This window comes from Triticum aestivum, chromosome 1B (assembly GCF_018294505.1).
Source record: "Triticum aestivum cultivar Chinese Spring chromosome 1B, IWGSC CS RefSeq v2.1, whole genome shotgun sequence".
NCBI classification, from domain to species: Eukaryota; Viridiplantae; Streptophyta; class Magnoliopsida; order Poales; family Poaceae; genus Triticum; species Triticum aestivum.
Window position 1 is genome coordinate 491115697 of NC_057795.1, and position 18814 is coordinate 491134510.

Genomic DNA, 18814 nt, shown 5'->3' on the forward strand with positions numbered 1-18814 from the left:
TATTCGCTTTTCTATCAATTGCTCGACAGTAATTTGTTCACCCACTGTAATACTTATGCTATCTTGAGAGAAGCCACTAGTGAAACCTATGCCCCCCCGGGTCTATCTCTTATCATATTTGCTTCCAATCTACTTTTATTTGCATCTTTACTTTTTGCATCTATATTATAAAATACCAAAAATATATTTATCTTATCTTACTATCTTTATTAGATCTCACTTTCGCAAGTGGCCATGAAGGGATTGACAACCCCTTTATTGCGTTGGTTGCGAGTTCTTTGTTTGTTTGTGTAGGTGCGTGGGACTTTTGAGGAGCCTCCTACTGGATTGATACCTTGGTTCTCAAAAACTGAGGGAAATACTTACGCTACTATTGCTGCATCACCCTTTCCTCTTCAAGGAAAACTAACACAAGCTCAAGACATAGCAGTTGCTAGAGTGACAGAAGCTTACACCCTAGTTTATGCGTTGCTTCATAAGGGGCTGATTTGGATCCATATGTTTCATGCTATGGTTAGGTTTACCTTAATACTTCTTTTTTAGTTGCGGATGCTTGCAGTAGGGGTTAATCATAAATGGGATGCTTGTCCAAGAAAGGGCAACACCCAAGCACCAGTCCACCCACATATCAAATAATCAAAGTAAGGAATGCGAATCATATGAGCGTGATGAAAACTAGCTTGACTATAATTCCCATGTGTCCTCGGGAGCGCTTTTCTCTATATAAGAACTTGTCTAGGCTTGTCCTTTGCTACAAAAAGGATTGGTTCATCTTGTTGCACCTTATTTACTTTTGTTGCTTGTTACCCGTTACAAATTACCTTATCACAAAACTATCTGTTACCGATAATTTCAGTGCTTGCAGAGAATACCTTACTGAAAACCGCTTGTCATTTCCTTCTGCTCCTCATTGGGTTCGACACTCTTACTTATCGAAAGGACTACGATAGATTCCCTACACTTGTGGGTCATCAGCTGCTCTGCTCATGGCGCGGGAGCTCCTTCGCTACCGCCCGGTCGACAAATTCTATGAGGAGTGGCTCGAGCGGATCACTGAGCTCGTCAACGCGGCTGGGGGCTCTGCTGCACCAGCCCGCTCACTGCCTCAGCAGCCGCCTGCCGCGGGTGATGTGGCTCATGGGGCTCCTCCACCACCTCCAGCCCAGGGCGTCATCGTCAAGCCAAGGCGTGTGGCACCGCCACGCGGCCCGCCGCGCCAAGCACCTGCACGCGAAGAGGTGAGCTGCCAGGTGGTGCAGTGGCCTCAAGGAGAAGCACGCATGGTTCAAGCACCCCCACGTCAAGCCTGCGTGCCGCCACAGGAGGTGGCGGCGCACGAGCACCAGGACCAAGCTCCACCTCCTCGACGGGCCCCCGTGGCCACATCAGGATGTCGCACGTTCACCTCAGAGCTTCGCAACGTCATCTGGACGAGCAAGTTCAAACCTGACCTGCCTCCACGCTACGACAGGACCGCCGACCCCACCGAGTTCCTGCAGCTCTACGAGCTAAGCATCAAGGCGGCCAGCGGCGACGAGAAGATCATGGCGAACTGGTTCCCCATGGCCCTCAAGGATGGCGCGCAATCCTGGCTCCTTAATCTCCCCGTGGGATCGGTCTCTTCCTGGGAGGAGATGCGCGTCCGCTTCATTGCCAACTTCTAGGGCACTCGCGACTGTCCGCCGGCTGTGGGTGACCTGCGACGCATGAAGCAGCAGCCAGGAGAGACCCTGCAGAAGTACATCCAGCGCTTCAACAACGTTCGCCTCAAGATCCTCAAGGTATCGGACGAGGCCATCATTTCAGCGTTCGCTGATGGCATCTGTGACGTCAAGATGAAGGAAGAGCTCGCCATCCACGAGGACCTCTACATAGCCCTAGAGATGTTCAATATGGCGAATAAGTGTGCGAGGGCCGAGGAGGGGCGCCTTTCCCTCTTCGAGCTCCCCGATGCTGACCCAGAAGACAAGAAGGCCAAGGCCAAGGACGTGAAGCGCAAGGGGCCGGCCGTGTTCGCGGCCGAGCCAGAGATGAAGCATAGCTGCGACCACCCCGAGTCGTCCAAGAGCAACCGACCGTTCTGCATCTTTCATAATGTCCACAACCACAACACCAATGACTACCAGGAGCTTAGGGCCCTCTGTGACGGGCACCTCGGTCGACGCCCCGAGTGCAATGATCGAGGCAACGACTGCGGAGGTGGACGAGGTGGAGGACGCTGGGACGGATGCGACCATCGCGAGGAGTGGCGCGACCATCCTCGGGAGGACCGTTGGCAGGGCCAACCTCGCGAGGACGCCTGGAGGGAGCAGCCTCATGAGGATCGGCCTCAGGGCAATGCCGATCTTCCTCCACTGCCTCCACCGCCAAGGAGGAACAAAGATCATCACCAGGACGAGGGGGATGGGGGCTTCCAGGAACCCCAAGACACTGCCTGCATCCTCGGCGGCTCACAGGCCCCAGCTTCTCACCGCATCTTCAAGCAGTTCGCGTGCGAGGTGAACGCGGTGCTCCCCAAGCCTGAAGCAACTCCCCCGCTCAGGTGGTCCAAATGAGCCATCACCTTCAGCTCCACAGATCAGCTCAAGTGCGCGGCCACTACCGGCGCACTCCCCATACTCTACTCGCCCGTCATCAGCAACGTGGTCGTCACTAAGACTCTCATCGATGGTGGAGCAGGGCTCAACGTTCTCTCTGTTCAAATGTTCGACAGGCTCCAAGTGTCATGCTGCCAGCTTCAGCCTACCAAGCCATTCTCAGGAGTGACTGATGGTTCCAGGCACCTGGTAGGGCAGGTCCGCCTCCTGTAACCTTCGGCGAACGCAACAACTACCACACCGAGTTCATCGACTTCAACGTCACCGACATTCGCCTGCCGTACAACACATCCTAGGGTACCCAGCACTGGCCAAGTTCGTGGCAGCGACGCACCACGGCTACAACATCCTCAAGATGCCAGGGAGCATCGGCATCATCACTGTCGCTTTCCAGGAAGAGGACGCGGTATGCTCCCTCGAGCGCACCTACCAGGCCGCGGCAGTCAAGACCCCTGAAGATGAGGGTGGTGTCCTCCCTCCCGTGGTTGCCCCCAAGACGAAGAAGGTGCAACTGAGCCAGGGATCTCGCGAGGAAGCATCACTTGACAGCGCTACACTGAGCCTTGCATCCCCGGACAGGGCGCCTTCACTTATCGCATAGGAAGGTGCGCCCGACGCCCCTCTCAGGCTGGGCTCGAGGGCTTTCCTCTGGAAGGCCTCAGACCTAGCTAGCGTCACGAGGGAGGCGCTCGGGCACCATGTAGAGGCGTGCTTCAGTGCATGCTTCCTAGGAGAAGGCGTTGGGCGGAAGGCACCAGGGGTTCAGGAGTTCATCGGCAAGGCAATCGAGGAGATTCAAGAGGCAAGGGTTCTGCAAGCCGGTCGCTGCCTCCCGCGAGGCGCGGCTCATTGCCCTGGATAGGTAAGAACTTCCGCATCTGCATCGACATCCTAGGGCTCAACAGGGCCGCATCTCGGCAGCTCTTTTGGCCGTCTTGTGTCGGCCAATGCGAGGGTCCGCCTCACAGCTACGTTCGCATGCCCTTCGCCTACCGAGCGCGGCTGCGGTGTTCCAGCGCTGCATGCAGGACGCCCTGGCGGCTCACGAGGACAGGCACCAGGCGATCCTGGCGGAGATGGAGGCGCATCTTCTGGAGCCTCCTGGGCCCCCTGGGCCTCCCGAGGCTCGGGTCCATGGCGGCTCATGAGGAACGACTCCAGCAGCATGCGTCTTCTACCACCCCGACATCTCTTCAGCGACGGTACGAGGTGACATCTCTCTAGTTCGTTCAGTTTGGGGGTGCCCCACGAGATGCATCATCCCCAAGCCACGTGGGTCCGTCCCTGCGGCTTGTATTGTTTTGCATTCACCAGAATTGTCTAACCATCTTTTATGAGCTTATCTATACTCATCACTTCGCGGCCTCGAGTCTTAACCACCTCGCGGTCTCCCCACATTATCTGGCTTGTCCCTCGCTCGCCTCACTACACGGCTACTCACGTCGGCATGACGCTTGTGCTTGGGTCCGCCCCTGCAACGCTAACAAACCCAAGGACCGAGCTCTGGCTCGCGACCCGCCTCGCGCATGCCACCTCACCAAGTCCTCGATGCCTTCATCTTTCGCCAGGGGCCCAGAGGCTGTCAGTCCGCTCCGCAGGGGTTCACGACCTCTCCAGTCATCTAACATGCAGGTTCACCTGATGATGGTTCATAGGCCGGTCCGGACGACCGCCACCTTACCTCGCGAGTCGCTTGCATGTTAAAGGGGGGGGGGTCCCGAGCATCACGTCTCGGGAGCTCCTACTGGCTCTCCAGCCCTCACCCCCTGGCCTTGACCACGGCACCGCGACCTGGCATACCAGCGGCGGCTGAGCTCGCTCGAGGGCCGGGACCCGAGGACGTAGAGCACCTAGGCGAATGAGGCGAGAGGGTGGTCGTTGCGAGCCACACCTAATGACACCACCGCAGACACAAGAGCGGGCACCCCCCGGTGGATTGCAACAGAACTACTGAAAGATAAGTCGCATGCACTCTCGCCCCAACCTCGCAGTCCCACTCCGATGGCTTCACTCCCCTTTTCTGTTCCTTGGGCGGTTGCTTGCACGCCAAGGGGGACCTCGTGAGCATTGCGTGTCTTAAGCTCTCACCGGACCTCTGGCCGCTCACCTCCTAGCCTTCACCACAGCATCGCAACCTGGCATACTAGCGACGACTGAAAGCTTGCCTGGGGACTGGGTCCCGTCGGCGCAGAGCGTCATGCTGCCTAAGGGAAAGAAAAGGGGGGAATCGTGCTGAACTGGGATACACGACTTCATCATAGAATCAAGAAAACAACACCGGTATTAAACACACTTCAGTACTTACATACCCCACGGGGGCTGGTTCCAATTTCGCGCAGGGAAGCAAAAGAAGGAAGGCTACTACCGAGACCTCGAGCATTACCAACGACACCGAGCGGCATCCGCCGCCGTGCTCTGATAACCCACAAGTATAGGAGATCGCAATAGTTTTCGAGGGTAGAGTATTCAACCCAAATTTGTTGATTCGACACAAGGGGAGCCAAAGAATATTCTCAAGTATTAGCAGCTGAGTTGTCAATTCAACCACACCTGGAAACTTAGTATCTGCAGCAAAGTGTTTAGTAGCAAAGTAATATGATAGTGGTGGTAACGGTAACAAAAGTAAAGACAGCAAAAGTAATGTTTTTGGTATTTTTGTAGTGATTGTAACAGTAGCAACGGAAAAGTAAATAAGCGTAAACCAGTATATGGAAAACTCGTAGGCACCGGATTAGCGATGGATAATTATGCCGGATGTGGTTCGTCATGTAACAGTTACAACATAGGGTGACACAGAACTAGCTCCAGTTCATCAATGTAATGTAGGCATGTATTCCGTATATAGTCATACGTGCTTATGGAAAAGAACTTGCATGACATCTTTTGTCCTACCCTCCCGTGGCAGCGGGGTCCTATTGGAAACTAAGGGATATTAAGGCCTCCTTTTAATAGAGAACCAGAACAAAGCATTAGCACATAGTGAATACATGAACTCCTCAAACTATGGTCATCACCGGGAGTGGTCCCGATTATTGTCACTTCGGGGTTGCCGGATCATAACACATAGTAGGTGACTATAGACTTGCAAGATAGGATCTAGAACACACATATATTCATGAAGACATAATAGGTTCAGATCTGAAATCATGGCACTCGGGCCCTAGTGACAAGCATTAAGCATAGCAAAGTCATAGCAACATCAATCTCAGAACATAATGGATACTAGGGATCAAACCCTAACAAAACTAACTCGATTACATGATAAATCTCATCCAACCCATCACCGTCCAGCAAGCCTACGATGCAATTACTCACGCACGGCGGTGAGCATCATGAAATTGGTGATGGAGGATGGTTGATGATGACGACAGCGATGAATCCCCCTCTCCGGAGCCCCGAACAGACTCCAGATCAGCCCTCCCGAGAGAGATTAGGGCTTGGCGGCGGCTCCGTATCGTAAAACGCGATGAAACTTTCTCTCTGATTTTTCTCTCCCCGAAAGCCAATATATGGAGTTGGAGTTGGCGTCGGAGGGCCACCAGGGGGCCCACGAGGTAGGGGGCGCACCCAGGGGGAGGGGCACGCCCCCCACCCTCGTGGACAGGGTGTGGGCCCCCTGGTCTTCATCTTTGGCGAGGATTTTTTATTATTTATTCTAAGATATTCCATGGAGTTTGAGGTCATTCCGAGAACTTTTGTTTTCTGCACATAAAACAACACCATGGCAATTCTGCTGAAAACAATGTCAGTCCGGGTTAGTTCCAGTCAAATCACATAAATTAGAGTCCAAAACAAGGGCAAAAGTGTTTGGAAAAGTAGATACGACGGAGACGTATCAACTCCCCCAAGCTTAAACCCTTGCTTGTCCTCAAGCAATTCAGTTGACAAACTGAAAGAGAAAAAGAAAAACTTTTACAAACTCTGTTTGCTCTTGTTGTTGTAAACATGAAAAGCCAGCATTCAAGTTTCAGCAATTATTATGAACTAACCATACTCACAATAACACGTAGGTCTCACAACTACTCATATCAATAATAAATTCAGCTAGCGAGCCATAATAATAAAACTCAGATGACAACACTTTCTCAAAAAAATCATAACATGATATAACGAAATGGTATCTCGCTAGCCCTTTCTGAGACCATGAAACATAAATGCAGAGCACCTTTAAAGACCAAGGACTGACTAAACATTGTAATTCATGGTAAAATAGATCCAGTCAAGTCATACCCAATATAAACGAATCATAATGAATGCAAACGACAGTGTGCTCTCCAGCGGGTGCTTTTAATAAGAAGGGTGATGACTCAACATAAAAGTAAATAGATAGGCCCTTCGCAGAGGGAAGCAGGGATTTGTAGAGGTGCCAGAGCTCGATTTTGAAATAGAGATAAATTATATTTTGAGCGGCATACTTTCACTATCAACACAACGACTATGAGATGGCTGTATCTTCCATACTACATGCATTATAGGCAGTTCCCAAACAGAATGGTAAAGGTTTATACTCCCCCTCCTCCACAAGCATCAATCCATGGCTTGCTCGAAACAACGAGTGCCTCCAACATTCAACGGGTCCCAAGGGGAGTTTTGTTTAATTATTTTGATTTGCTTTGATCTTTTTGGATCATGGGACTGGGCATCCCGGTTACCGGCCCTTTCTCGTGAATGAGGAGCGGAGTCCACTCCTCTTGAGAATAACCCACCTAGGATGGAAGATATAGGCAGCCCTAGTTGCACATGAGCTGCTCGAGCATACAAAACAGAATTTTATTTGAAGGTTTGGAGTTTGGCACATACAAATTTACTTAGAACGGCAGGTAGATACCGCATATAGGAAGGTATAGTGGACTCATATGGAACAACTTTGGGTTTTATGGAGTTGGATGCACAAGCAGTATTCCCGCTTAGTACAGGTGAAGGCTAGCAAAAGACTGTGAAGCGACCAACTGAGAGAGCGACAACAGTCGTAAACATGCATTAAAATTAATTTACACCGAATATAAGCATGAGTAGGATATAATCCACCATGAACATAAATATCATGAAGGCTATGTTGATTTGATTCAACTACATGCGTGAACATGTGCCAAGTCGAGTCACTCAATTCATTCAAAGGAGGATACCATCTCATCATACCACATCATAATCATCTCAATAGCATGTTGGCACGCAAGGTAAACCATTATAACTCATAGCTAATCAAGCATGGCACAAGCAACTATAATCTCTAAATGTCATTGCAAATATGTTTACTTCATAATAGCTGAATCAGGAATGATGAATCATCATATTTACAAAAACAAGAGAGGTCGAGTTCATACCAGCTTTTCTCATCCCAATAAGTACATTATATATCATCATTATGGCCTTTCACTTGCACGGCCGAATGGTGTGAATAATAAGAAGAGTGCATGTGCATTGGACTAAGCTGGAATCTGCAAGCATTCAACTCAAAAGAGAAGACAGGTAATATGGGCTCTAAGTTAAATAAACGATCATGCATATGAGAGCCACTAAGCATTTGCACTATAGTCTTCTTGACCCCCAAATAAAGGAAAAGAAATAAAAACTATTTACACGGGAAAGCTCCCAACAAGCAAAAGAAGAACGGGAAATATTTTTGGGTTTTCTTTTTAATTATTACTACTACAAGCATAGAGAGTAGACTAACTATTTTTTTTGTTTTTCTTAAGGTTTATCAAACACACAAGAAGAAAGCAGGAAAAAGAAAATAAACTAGTATGGATATTACAGCGAAAGAGTATGAGCACCGACATCTAGCAATGAGTGTGTGTGAACATGAATGTAATGTCGATGGGAAATACGTACTCCCGCAAGCTTAGGCTTTTGGCCTAAGTTGGTCTATTGCCAGGGATAGCCTGGCTGATACCCGTAGGTGAAGCTAGGGTCGTACCGCGATGAAGAAGACTCTGACTGCCACTGGCTGGCAGCCTCCTCTGGATCCCAAGAATAAACAGATAGTCGTGGAGGCTCATATTGCGGCACCGACTCCGGGGCTGGTGCAGGGTTCTGATAGGCTTGAACGGCCGACCACGGAACAATGTGAGGTTCTGCAGACAAGTCAAACAAAGAAGGAGCAGGCAAAGTAATAGTCTCAGGGTGATGTTTATCAAAGTACAATTTATATTTAAGCGCCCCTTCGCGATTCTTAACAAGAAAATCATGCGCTATCATACTCCTATAATCTAAATAAGCACGGGACAATGCTGTTTCTTCTTTCTCTTCATGCCTAATAGGTATTTCAAAATGTTCAGCTAGGCGTGAAGCATAAATGCCTCCAAAGATGGGGCCCTTAGTACAGTTCAGACTTAACCGTCTAGCAACAATTCCACCCATACTAACAGAGTTATTGCGGTATAAACCATGGAGCAAAATAATAATATCAGGAATACTAAGGTTCCCACAGTTCTCGCGTCCAATCAAGCAACGACTAGCAAATAAGGCAAAGCAGCATAAAACAGGATAATGTATGCTAGTGATCCTTGCATCAGAAACCTTCCTAGTTTCTCCTACCGTGATGGTGTTAACAAAAGCTTCTAATTCGTTACGGTGGGGTTCATCTAAGGTGCCCTCAAAGGGTATTCTGCAAACCTCGCAGAATTCTGCTAATGTCATCTCTTTAACAACGTCATATAAATGAAACTCTACTGTTGGAGGTGATTTCTTAGGGAAAAAGTAGAAGTTTTGCACAAAAGTATTTGTGAGTAAGAGATACTGATGACGTTGGTCGCGGAGGAAGTCGGTGAGGCCGGCGTTCTCAATCAATAAATAGAAATCTTCATGAATCCCAACTCTCCTCAAGAAGTCATCAGAAGGCCATTCACAAGGCCGGACCTCCGCGGTGTGAGGTAAATTAAATTTGGGCTTCTCCTCTTCTTCCTTTTGTTTTTCCTTAGAACTTCGGCTCGACGAGCCCCTCAAAAGTCTCTTCATTATTTCTGAAACAATCTGAATTTTTTATTAACTTCAAATAAAAGTGAACCAACTTCAATAAAATTGGTAGTAACAACTCCCGCAAGTGCCTAGAACCTATATAAAGCATTAGAACTACTTGGAACCATATAAATTTGACATGCAAGCTCAAGAACATGGTCACATATGCAGCACAAATTTGCAATGAATAAAGCACTAGAACAAAAACTAATTGGACCAATGGAGGAGTCACATACCAAGGAACAATCTCCCCAAGCAGTTTTGCGAGAGGTGCTTTGAGCAAGGAGATCGAAAATCACAGCAACGGGGGCTGGAACTCGTGCTTGAGTTGGTTTTTCGTGTTTGTGTGAGACAGAGGAAGAAGATGGGTGCAGGGATAAGTGGAGGAGGGCCACCATGGGCCCACGAGGCAGGGGGCGCGCCCAGGGGGGTAGGGCGCGCCCTCCACCCTCGTGGCCAGGTGGCAGCTCCCCCCGTGGTAATTTTTGCACAGTAAATTCTCAAATATTCCCAAAAAAATCATATTAAATTGGCATGGCATTCTGAGGACTTTTATTTTCGGGATATTTTTATATTGCACGGATAAGTCAGGAAACAGGCAGAAAAATACTATTTTACTTTATTTCTACTAAGTAACAGAAAATATAAAGAGGGTACAGAAGGTTGTGCTTCTAGTTTCATCAATCTCATGCTCATCAAAATGAATCCACTAACAAGGTTGATCAAGTCTTGTTAACAAACTCATTTTGATTAACATGGAACCGAAGAAATTTCGAATAACACTATGTTACCTCAATGGGGATATGGACATCCCCAATAATAAGTATATCATATTTCTTCTTGACAGTAGGGAGAGGAAATTCAAAACCTCCAAATATAATCGATGGAATTTCTCCAATAGAGTTGATACTATGGACTTGAGGTTGTTTCCTCGGAAAGTGTACCGTATGCTCATTACCATTAACATGAAAAGTGACATTGCCTTTGTTGCAATTAATAACAGCCCCTGCAGTATTAAGGAATGGTCTTCCAAGAATAATAGACATACTATCATCCTCGGGAATATCAAGAATAACAAAGTCCATTAAAATAGTAACGTTCGCAACTACAACAGGCACATCCTCACAAATACCGATAGGTATAGCAGTTGATTTATCAGCCATTTGCAAAGATATTTCAGTAGGTGTCAACTTATTCAAGTCAAGTCTACGATATAAAGAGAGAGGCATAACACTAACACCGGCTCCAAGATCACATAAAGAAGTTTTAACATAATTTCTTTTAATGGAGCATGGTATAGTAGGTACTCCTGGATCTCCAAGTTTCTTTGGTATTCCACCCCTAAAAGTATAATTAGCAAGCATGGTGGAAATTTCATCTTCAGGTATCTTTCTTTTATTAGTAATGATATCCTTCATATACTTAGCATAAGGATTTGTTTTGAGCACATTAGTTAATTGCATACGCAAAAAGATAGGTCTAATCATTTCAGCAAAGCGCTCAAAATCCTCATCATCCTTTTTCTTGGATGGTTTCGGAGGAAAAGGCATGGGTTTCTGAACCCATGGTTCTCTTTCTTTACCATGTTTCCTAGCAAAGAAGTCTCTTTTATCATAACGTCAATTCTTTGATTGTAGGTTATCAAGATCAACAGCAGGTTCAACTTCTACTTCATTATCATTACTAGGTTGAGCATCATCATGAACATCATCATTAACATTTTCACTAGGTTCATGTTCATTACCAGATTGTGTTTCAGCATCAGACATAGAGATATCATTTGGATTATCAGGTGGTTCAGCAATAGGTTCACTAGAAGTTTGCACAGTCCTATCATTTTTTTTCTTCCTTTTAGAAGAACTAGGCATATCAACATTATTTCTCTGAGAATCTTGATCGATTCTCTTAGGGTGGCCTTCAGGATACAAAGGTTCCTGAGTCATTCTACCAGTTCTAGTAGCCACTCTAACAGCATAATCATTTTTCTTACTATTCATTTCATCTAGCATTTCTTTCTGAGCTTTAAGTACTTGTTCTACTTGAGTGGTAACCATAGAAGCATGTTTGCTAACAAGTTTAAGTTCACCTCTAATATCAGCCATATAATCACTCAAGCGTTTAATCATAAAGGTATTCTGTTTTAATTGTCTACCAAAATAAGCATTAAATTCATCTTGCTTAAACATAAAGTCATCAAACTCATCCAAGCACTGACTAGCAATTTTATTAGGAGGGACTTCAGCTTTATCATATCTATAGAGAGAATTTACCTTTACTACCTGTGTTGGGATATCGGGAGGTTCTTCCGTAAATAAGTAACTGAGATCATATACTTCTTCAACAGGCGGTAAATTAAGACCATGTATTTCTTCAATAGGAGTTAAATTCTTAACATCTTCAGCTTTAATACCTTTTTCTTTCATAGATTTCTTTGCCTCTTGCATATCTTCGGGACTGAGAAATAGAACACCTCTCTTCTTCGGAGTTGGTTTAGGAACAAGCTCAGTAATTGGCTCAGGATTAGGCTCAGGAATAGGCTCAGGAGGTGGCTCAGGAGGTGCCCAATTATTTTCATTTGCCAACATATTATTCAATAGAATTTCAGCGTCATCCGGTGTTCTTTCCCTGAAAAGAGAACCAGCACAACTATCCAGGTAATCTCTGGAAGCATCAGTTAGTCCATTATAAAAGATATCCAATATTTCAGGTTTCTTAAGAGGATGATCAGGCAAAGCATTAAGTAACTTGAGAAGCCCCCCCAAGCTTGTGGGAGACTCTCTTCTTCAATTTGCACAAAATTGTATATTTCCCTCAAAGCAGCTTGTTTCTTATGAGCAGGGAAATATTTCGCAGAGAAGTGATAAATCATATCCTGGGGACTTTGCACACAACCTGGATCAAGAGAATTAAACCATTTCTTAGCATCACCCTTTAATGAGAACGGAAATATTTTGAGTAAATAGAAGTGGCACGATCTCAGATTATTAGTACACAGGACAACTATATCATCTAGCTTACGAAGATGTGCCACAATAGTTTCAGATTCATAGCCATAAAAAGGATCAGATTCAACCAAAGTAATTATATCTGGATCAACAGAAATATCATAATAATCCTGATCAGGAACACATATAGGTGAAGTAGCAAAAGCAGGGTCGGGTCTCATTCTACCTCTAAAATATTCCTTACTCCACTCAATTAGTAACCTCTTACGTTCAAGTTTATCATGGTAAGCAAGAACAGCTTCAAAAGATTCAACATTAAAAAGATAACCCTCAGGAATAGAAGGCATAGGTTCATCATCACTCACATCATCGTGTTCAGGTTCACTAATTTCTCTTTCTCTAGACCTAGCAATTTGCTCATCAAGTAATTCACCAAGTGGCACAGTAGTATCAAGCATAGAAGTAGTTTCATCATAAGTATCGTGCATAGCAGAAGTGGCATCATCAATAACATGCGACATATCGGAACGAATAGCAGAAGCAGGTTTAGGTGTCGCTAGCTTACTCATAACAGAAGGTGAATCAAGTGCAGAGCTAGATGGCAGTTCCTTACCTCCCCTCGTAGTTGAGGGATAAATTTTTGTCTTAGCATCTTTCAAGTTCTTCATAGTGTCCAGTAGATATAAATCCCAAGTGACTCAAAGAATAGAGCTATGCTCCCCGGCAACGGCGCCAGAAAAAGTTCTTGATAACCCACAAGTATAGGGGATCGCAACAGTTTTCGAGGGTAGAGTATTCAACCCAAATTTGTTGATTCGACACAAGGGGAGCCAAAGAATATTCTCAAGTATTAGCAGCTGAGTTGTCAATTCAACCACACCTGGAAACTTAGTATCTGCAGCAAAGTGTTTAGTAGAAAAGTAATATGATAGTGGTGGTAACGGTAACAAAAGTAAAGACAGCAAAAGTAATGTTTTTGGTATTTTTGTGGTGATTGTAACAGTAGCAACGGAAAAGTAAATAATCGTAAACCAGTATATGGAAAACTCGTAGGCACCGGATTAGCGATGGATAATTATGCCGGATGTGGTTCGTCATGTAACAGTTACAACATAGGGTGACACATAACTAGCTCCAGTTCATCAATGTAATGTAGGCATGTATTCCGTATATAGTCATACGTGCTTATGGAAAAGAACTTGCATGACATCTTTTGTCCTACCATCCCATGGCAGCGGGGTCCTATTGGAAACTAAGGGATATTAAGGCCTCCTTTTAATAGAGAACCAGAACAAAGCATTAGCACATAGTGAATACATGAACTCCTCAAACTATGGTCATCACCGGGAGTGGTCCCGATTATTGTCACTTCGGGGTTGCCGGATCATAACACATAGTAGGTGACTATAGACTTGCAAGATAGGATCTAGACCACACATATATTCATGAAAACATAATAGGTTCAGATCTGAAATCATGGCACTCGGGCCCTAGTGACAAGCATTAAGCATAGCAAAGTCATAGCAACATCAATCTCAGAACATAATGGATACTAGGGATCAAACCCTAACAAAACTAACTCGATTACATGATAAATCTCATCCAGCCCATCACCGTCCAGCAAGCCTACGATGCAATTACTCACGCACGGCGGTGAGCATCATGAAATTGGTGATGGAGGATGGTTGATGATGACGACGGCGACGAATCCCCCTCTCCGGAGCCCCGAACGAACTCTAGATCAGCCCTCCCGAGAGAGATTAGGGCTTGGCATCGGCTCCGTATCGTAAAACGCGATGAAACTTTCTCTCTGATTTTTTTCTCCCCGAAAGCCAATATATGGACTTGGAGTTGGCGTCGGAGGGCACCAGGGGGCCCACGAGGTAGGGGGGCGCGCCCAGGGGGGAGGGGCGCGCCCCCCACCCTCATGGACAGGGTGTAGGCCCCCTGGTCTTCATCTTTGGCGAGGATTTTTTATTATTTATTCTAAGATATTCCGTGGAGTTTGAGGTCATTCCGAGAACTTTTGTTTTCTGCACATAAAACAACACCATGGCAATTCTGCTGAAAACAACGTTAGTCCGGGTTAGTTTCATTCAAATCATATAAATTAGAGTCCAAAACAAGGGCAAAAGTGTTTGGAAAAGTAGATACGATGAAGACGTATCATGCTCCGGCCACGACGAGAGCTTGCCGGCACATAGCTATCATCGCTGGACTCTAGAGACTCGCTGGGCTCAGGAGAGTCGCTGGATTCCCAGGAGTCATCACTGCTACTGAAGGAGGCGCCGAAGGGGATGGAAGCAGGTCCAGCGCCCACGGCCACGTCCTGCGGGTTGCTTCCTCTAGGGCAGCACTCCAGCCGTCGGCCCTCCTCATCGAAGACCTTGAAGAACAAGGTGGATGCGCCATCGTATTCTGTAACATGCCAAAATTCTAAGTTTTGGAATGTTATAACAAATAGATTGATTGTTTGTTTGATTGTTGTGTGATTGATTGAGTGAAATTCGAAACTTTTTGGAAGTTAACTGAGAGGGAATAAAAGGACATTCCCAAACTTTAATTTTTGCATTCATGACCTCCGTGAATTCAAATTCTTTTCACCAGAAAACCCTGGAGAGAAGATGACATGACTTCTTCCATTTATTTCAGTGACAAGGGGTGTTGAAAATATTTGAATTTCATTTGAAATTATTTCCAATTCATAAACTTCAAGCAACTCAATGATTTTCATGAGAGAAGATAAAATGACTTCTTCAAATATATGAAATATGAGTTGGGAGTTTAACATAAATCCAATTTAAAGTCCCTTTGAAAATTATTTTCAATTTGGAATTATTTGGGTTTTATTCAAATTATTTTTCTCCAAAAATAAAATATATGGAAATTAGGGTAAAATGATTCCCTACAATAGAAAATTGGAGAGAAATAAATTTGAAATTATTTTGGTATTTTTAAAATGATTTTGAGTGGATTTTATTAGAGCAGTAGCACTGTTTGGATTATTTGAATTTTTGTGGATTTTACTTGAAGCTAGAATAATGTTCATCTTGTAGGAAATCTTTTTCTGAAAAATTTGATATGTTATATGTCTATATAATATTTTTATTTATTTTTGTTTCTATTATTTTTGCTGTCTGCAAAATGTATTTTTTTTAAAAAACTTCCCTCCAACTGGGCCGACCCAGCCAGCCCAGCGCGCCCGCGCCCGTCCCCGAGCTCCCGCAGGACTCCCGCCACCGCACGGCATCGCCACCGCCGTACGCCGCCCGGACTGCCGCCGCCACCTCTGCTTGCCTCCTCCTCCACGCCTCGCCGCCCCGGTCTCCTAAAAATCCGGAGCCCCGGACCCCCCAGCCCTCTTTTCTCCTCCTGCTGCCGCACTCGCCGGGAACTGCCGCCGCCGGCGAGATCCCCTCGCCAGATCCGTCGCCGCCGCCATCGGTTGCCGCCGCTGCCACCGTTGCCCCGCGCCCCACCGCCTTTGTCGGCCCTCGTCGACACCACCGTCGTCATCGCTGCTTCGCGCCGCACCTCCCCGTGCCTCCGCCGACCCCGGAGCAGCCGGCCCCGCCCGAGGCCGAAGCCGCCGCCGCCGTCTTCGTCCCCCCGGCGCTGTCAACCGCCACGGTAAGCCCCGACCGTCCGATCTAGTTTCGACGTTGTAGATTAGATCTGCTAGTTTTTTTTTCTTCCAAACCATTTTTTTAAAGTAGTGAACATTCGTTGCTTTAGTCTTTGCAGCGAACGGTTTTCGTCTTATAAGCTTCTACGACGAACGTTCGTTAGATAGTTTTTTTCTTTTTCTGTTAGTTTTTAGTCAGAGACTTCTTTGTAGATATTTTATTAACAGTTTAGCCCCTGGACTTCAAACGCTCACTACTTTTGCTCGTTTGTCCAAATTCAACGAAACCAATGCCCAGTTCTTCGTTATGATCCCCTCTATCCAGTAAAACAACTTAAACATGTTTTTGAAAGTTTTAAAATTTGAATTCAAATAGATTAGTATTTGAACTTCGTTTGATTGTAACTTGAGTTTTATAACTCCGTTTGAGTTGATTCTTTTTGCAAATCGAAGCTCTTGACCTAAACTTTCTGATAAGGCCAAATTCAATGAATTTTGGTACTGTTAGAAATTGTTTTCTGTTGCAAGAGTTATTTGCTTGTTTTCAAAGTTTTACGAATTGTTTCCTTCGTTCTTTTCGATGCTTTTTGAGTGATTGCTTATGTGTGGTTACTATTGCTTGCTTACGATAGATTGACTGGAGTGTGACGAGTAGAAATATCAGGAGTATTGAGTGCGAAGCTTCTTCATCAACAGTACAGGCAAGTTCACACTTTGATCATATCCCCTTCATACTCAGTTTTTATGCATTAGTTTCACCCTCAAACAATTGCATGGTTAGAATCTGATTAATATGTGGGTTTTGGGAAGCAGATGAGGTAGTACCTATTACCTGTTTTATTATCAAACCTTGGGAGTTACTTCTACGTTGCTTATAATGCCATGCTATGCTAGTAGATGTGGATTGGGTGAGTGTATCCATGAAAGATGGGAGATTATTATTTAATGGTTTACTTAAGGTGGCAACTTTAACACACATCTGGGTTGATTGAGGCACCTGGGTATTCCAGCGATTGCCTGTTTTTCTTTATGGACCGCCACCCAGGCTCAAAGGGATCATGAGATTATTCATGCTAGAAACTTCCGTGTGCAGCCACAAGCTACTATGGGCTCTAGCATAGTTGATTAAGTCGTGTGAACTCTTACAGTGGTAGACTAGCAGATGTAGGGGATGTAGGTTGGTACTGTCTACCCGATCGTAAGGTGCTAGCGCTTCTGAAAGAATATGTCTCGGTCATCCGTTTCTCAAACATCATGTAGTGCGAGAATCCCAACGGAGGAGAACGAGTCTTATGGGGAAAAGTGCGCAAACCTCTGCAGAGTGTATAAACTAATCATGGTTAGCCGTGTCCCCGGTTATGGACGTTTTGAGTATCTAGTTCTTGGATTATCATGTTGATCTCATCACTCTTAATTATTAATTTGATTGGGTTTAATGATGATGTTTAATTGGGATTGAGTTGGGTGAACCTTCTCAATGTTTAACAACCACCATGATAGTTAAATAAAATATATTCCTTTGCAGTAGGGAAAAATTGGCTTTTCGCAACAACATTATAACCATAGAGCCTCCACCAGCCATATATGCATGTAGTGATAGCCTTTATTTATCATTGCTCTATGGTGTGAATTTGCCAGTACATTCGATGTATTGACCCTTTGTGGCTGCAACATCTCATGTTGCAGGATCTTACAACGAGTAAGTGATACATTAGGGTTACAATTTCTACACTCAACTTTGCCGTTGGTGTTGATGGGAATCCACAACCTTGTTACTTCCGCTATTTTGGATTGGGGTAATAGTATTTACGTTATTTTATACATGTGATTTACCTTTGTTATAAATCCTCGAGTACTGTGTGTGTCAGCATACCAATCCAGGGATGACACTTAAGCATAGAGACTTGATCCATTCGGTTCAGGTCGCTACATGATGGTATCAGAGCACATGTTGACTGTAGGACGTGACCCCTGGAAATTGGCAAGCCCATAGGAAAGATTTTTCTCTACAACTTTCTTTTCAAAAGGATCGTTTACCTCTCTTATCTTGTGAGCTTATTCAAATATTCCCTTTTAGTGAGACTACACCCCCTTTCCCCTTTTTGACCACAAAGATTCGACTTATGAGACCACTCCAAGAAGGACAAGCATGATCGGAAGAAGCCATCGGAGACATGAACAAGACTTGAAGAGTTTGACGACTTTGAAGATTTATTGACCTTTAGAAGACCAAACCCATGTTATATACCTATGTTAGATGCGACGTTTTTGAGCTGTCATTTGTTTGATGTTTTCCCGATAGTCACAAAATAAAATCTGTCTTTTCAAAACTATTGTTTGAATTGTGTGTATCCCTCTCCATCTCTCCTATCTTACCCCCCAAACCCTTGGAACCAATGGAGGATGAGTGGAGATGAACTCATATTTTCTGGACTGATGACTCAATTGGACACGGACCAATGGATTCAGAACATATGGAGAATAACACTATAGCCGAAAAGGATATGGCCCAGGATGCTCTCCATTGCTTTGAAAGAGGTGCTGCTACTTGGTGGAGGATGTACCAAACCATCAATGGATGGCAAGGAGTAACCACTTTGGAAGAATTTAAGCTGACTCTGCTAAAATCTCGGCTTGTGTCCCAGAAGTTGAAGCCTTATGGAAATGATGTGAAGAAGCCTTGTGCATGC